Source organism: Rhineura floridana, chromosome 16, assembly GCF_030035675.1.
Source record: "Rhineura floridana isolate rRhiFlo1 chromosome 16, rRhiFlo1.hap2, whole genome shotgun sequence".
Classification (NCBI taxonomy): domain Eukaryota; kingdom Metazoa; phylum Chordata; class Lepidosauria; order Squamata; family Rhineuridae; genus Rhineura; species Rhineura floridana.
In genome coordinates this window covers 37,237,862-37,242,140 of record NC_084495.1, presented here as the reverse complement: position 1 = coordinate 37,242,140, position 4,279 = coordinate 37,237,862, and the positions used below count along the sequence as shown (strand labels likewise).

The following is a 4,279-nucleotide window of genomic DNA, read 5'->3' as shown; positions in this document are numbered from 1 at the left end:
AATAAACAACCAAGAGTCTTGTGGCACTTTAAAGGCTAACAAATGTATAAATGGCCTAACAGTCCACTGCATCAGATGCATGAAATGTAATTCTCACTTGTAGGAGACATACATTATTACATATATGCTGGCCCTGCAATTCTGTCCCAGTGTGGTGTCATGGTTAGAGGGCTGGACTGGGATCTGGGTTCAAATCCCCACTCGGCCATCAATCTTACTGGGTCATCTTGGGCCAGTCACTATCTCTCAGCCCAACTTCCCTCACAGGGTTGTTAGGAGTATAATGTTGTGCATTTGCCAGGAGTTGATCTTTTTATCTTTGCCTATAGACACAATTACTCAGACGCCTGATGAAAATGTTTATTTCAGTACACCTACCCAGACATATAATTTAGTTACCTATATTCATTTAAAAAGTTTAACTGATTTCACGTTTTCTTTTTAATTGCTTTGCAGATTTTAGTTGTTTTATCTGCAACCTTATAATGTACATGGGCTGAGAGCTCTTTGATGAAGTTGCTTATAAATTTTTCCAAGTAAGTAAAAAGTTAAAAATAATTGCACACTTACTTGGAGTAAGCCCCATTGAACACAGTGGGATTCGCTTTTGAGATACTATGCGTAGGATTGTGCTGTGGATCACTCCACTCCAATATTTGCATTAATCACCTCTGACAAGGAGAGATGTTTGCAACTTCCCACCCCGTTTAAGTTCATCCTCCTAAAGGAAAAAACCAAGCCAAGTACACAAAAAAACCTTAACAGTGCAATCCCACGCATATAGTAAGCGTCAGCGTGTTTAGCAGGGTTTAGTCCTTCCTAAATGCGTTTAGGATTGCAGCCTTGTTAAAACAGTCAGCCGGCGCCTTGCTTGGAGAATTCTCAATGTACGTGGCTTGTAGTACATTTTCAGTATCTCGACAAGGGGCACGCGGTCCAACTCCGTCCTCGGCTCTCAGCCGCTGGACCGAACTCCTGGTGACTTGAGGGGGCTTATTGCGTGCAGAGAACGGAGGTCTGTCCAAGAAGGTTTTCTCTCTCCACGATGCGCCCAGTGGGCGGGGCTGCAGCTGCAGGACACAATTAATTATGCTAATTGCCTGGGGAGCGGATGTGCCCCCGCCCTCCCAGCCTCCTCCTCTGGCTGGCTGGCGAGCGGGGACGCCTCGGCTGGGGGTCACATGACATCGCCTTCGCGCCACTTTCGTAAATCGCTCTCGCTCGCTCGCCCTCCTTTTTTTGTATTCCAGCCTCTTGCGCCGGACTTAAAGGTAACGCGGAGCTCTCCTCTCCCCCCCCCCGCCTGCAAGGGCAGCGCGCAGGAGGGCCGAGGGGAGCCCTCCTCCCGCCGCTCTCGGCTCTCCGGCGGCGCCCTGGCAGAGCTCCGCAAAGTGGCCGGGGCGGACGCGCCGGGGCTGCGCGGCGGCCTCTTTGTGTGCGGAGCCACCTGTAGGAGTGCGGGCTGGCGGGGGCGCGCGCAGCGGTTGGCGGCGGGGCGAAGGCGCCTCGGCCGCCCCCGGGGAGCCGGGGCGGGCGGGCGAGGGGGCCGGCCGCGCGGCCCCGCTTTCCCCAAACTCACGTGGCGCTCCCGGATCTCGAGCGGGCGCAGCACCAGCGCCCCCCCCCCCCGCCGCCGCCAATGTACGCGCTGGGGCCGATTCCTTTGAGCCGGGGGGAGGGGGGACTTCCCTGCCTCTCTCTCTCCCTCGGCGCATCGTCGCCCGGTGCCTTTGGCGCCTGGCGTTGCGCGCTTTGCAAAGGGAGCCCGAGGAGTCCTTTGTCTGGGGGTGGTGTGTGTGTGAGGGGAGGCTACTGGTTTCCGGACCGGGAGCCTTGTTCGGAGGGATCGTCGCGAGCACGCGCAAAGTCGAGCCGGTGGCGGCGCTTCCCTTTGGGGGACTTTGCCAGAAGCCCGCAGCCTTTTTTCGCTGCCGTTCGTCCCGTCTCGTCCGCCTTGGGGCGCGGGCGCGCGGCTGCCTCTGCACGCTTGCCATGCTCGCTCCCTCGGGGGGTGGGCGGCTGCGGATGAGCGTGACCGCGAGGCACGCCGGGGCTTGTAGTTTGCGGGCCGGCGGCGCAGAGCACCACGCGCTGGAGGAGGCGGAGGAAGCGCCGCGGCGGGACACGAGGAGCGATCAGCGGCGCCACCCCTCGCGCACACCGGCCAGCCCAGCACCCGCCGGCTTCTGCGCCGCTCCGGAGCCCGGCCGCCTTTCCCGCCGGGGCCGCGCCAGGAGTTTGCAAACTTTGTTGGTGGAGAGGGAGAGGGGGGTCGCCGTCCGGCCCTCTGCAGCCGCTGCTGCTGTTTCCATCCCGGGCGTGGAAACAAAGGGCCCCCTGGCTGCTCCCGGGCTGGCTCGGCTCGCCTCTCGGGCTTGGGCCCGGGGAGGGGTTGCGGCTCTTTCCCCAGGGAATTGCAGCGGGGGCTTGCAACTGGGGGCCGGGGGGGGCGCCAAACTGATGCAATTTTTTTTTTAAAAAAACTCGTCGTTAAAAGTTTATTTTTAAATGTTTGCATCTGGTGTTTGGGAGTTGGCGGAGGGGGGCGAGCGTGCGTCTCTTCGGGGCTTCCGTCCCATGCGGCGGGGTTCAGATGGAGTTCATGCATGGTGTGATTTGGGGGGGGGAGCGCGCGCGCTGGAAGTTTAGAGCGGGGGAGGCGCGGGGTAGCCCCAGATCTCTCCTTGAGCGGGGGGGGGAAGGGGAGAGTGATCGTTTACGCGGGGGGGGATGGAGGAGGGGAAGGGAGAGCTCGAGGGGCGGGGCGGGCTTGGCGCGTTTTTGGTACTTTGAATGGAGGACTCGCTTTCCCACAATTCGTGCGCGGCCCCTTTCTCTTTAATCGCGGCACGAGGGAAGGGGTGCGCGCACGAGACAGACGCCCCCGCCTGCACGTGGTGGGCCCTGCAAGCGGAGGGGGGAGGGTTCTTCCCCCCCCAAAAAAACGAACTTTGCTTTCCAGATCTGCCCAGGAACTAAGCTGGGCACCCTTGGAAAGAAAACCTCGTTTGTCCGGCCCCTTTTCATCCCGGCCCCATCTTGGGGGGTTCAAAGTGGCAGGTGTTTTCTCTCTGTCGCTTCCTCCTTAGGGAGACCTTTTATTTCCTTCTCTCCCCCCCCAACTTCCCAAATCCGGAAGGTTTTAACACTTCCGAAACTGCTAAAGTCCCCCCCCTCTGCTTTCTTTCAGTTTTATAGGGGGGTGGGTGGAGAAGAGTACAGTTCATGTATGTTTGGTTTAGGTTTCCATTTTTCGTGTTTCTTCTGCACTTTAGGGCCTCACTGAAGGACTATAGGGCCGTAGTTCTGTTACCGTTAGAGGGAGGGTGCTTGTCTCCTTTTGAATGCAGCGCCCCCGCCCCCCCATGGGAGGCCTCAAAGCTAACCTGCTGGGCTTTGCCCCAAAACAGATTTTCTTAATGTTAAAAACGACAAATTCATCCACATTAAAAGCAGAGCATGCTTTTTTGGGGGGGGATTTGTGATTGGATTTAGAGTACTCCCTAAGATGCATGTCTCTTTCATTGCTCTGTAGATCTCAAAACAGAACCTATGGTTACAATGCAGGATTAGTGCTTTGGATCTTACAGCCAACTTGGTCTTTCAAACCACCTTAATTACTGCATGCAAGAAATTTAGACTTCAATCTTTGCAGAAGATGCAGAACCATTATATTTGGCCTTGCTGTAGTAAAGCAATGATGCTGTGATAAAAGTGTAATGCAGAATAATTCTGAACGCTTCCCTCTTTTCCTGGGCTTTTCTCTCACCCCCCCCCCCCCGCAGATGGTGAACTCAGCCATAGAGAAGTCAGGCATATCATGTAGTAAAGTCGGAAGGCTGCCTGTACAGCGTAAGCTAAAACGAACTGACTTATATTGAACATGGTGTAATGAAATTGGAGGGTTTAATATAGTTGTTTTTGCAAGTAAACCTCTGACTTTAAAGGGGGTGGGGACTCTGCCATTAGTTCATCTCTAGAATGTTCCAAGAGAGGTACATTTGCATTTTGGCACGACTTAATGACACAGTTGCCACTTTGTTGAGACAATACCAACTTGTTTGCTATACATTCCTAATAAAAAAGCAAGCTTACAACTATTTCTAACTTGGAAAAGCTGTTGCGTTATAAATGATGAAATATGGAGTGAGGCAGGAGACCCAGATTGGGAATCCAGGTGCCCAGTGCTAAAGACTAGGTCCTGATCACAGTGAGTTTTGTACATGAGCGACAAAGTCCTGGTCTAAAAGACAACATTCTAGACTCCCTCACAAACTCC

General features: G+C 54.9%; 1 long non-coding RNA gene across 1 annotated transcript; it reads right to left on the bottom strand.

Moving 5' to 3' along the window:
* Positions 1–310: 310 nt before the first annotated feature.
* On the bottom strand, positions 311–1,908 carry LOC133371357 (uncharacterized). The gene is made up of 2 exons (XR_009759309.1): positions 1,580–1,908; positions 311–1,070 (listed from the first exon to the last, which is right to left on the bottom strand). It is a non-coding gene; the product is annotated as an uncharacterized LOC133371357 (long non-coding RNA).
* Positions 1,909–4,279: the final 2,371 nt, after the last annotated feature.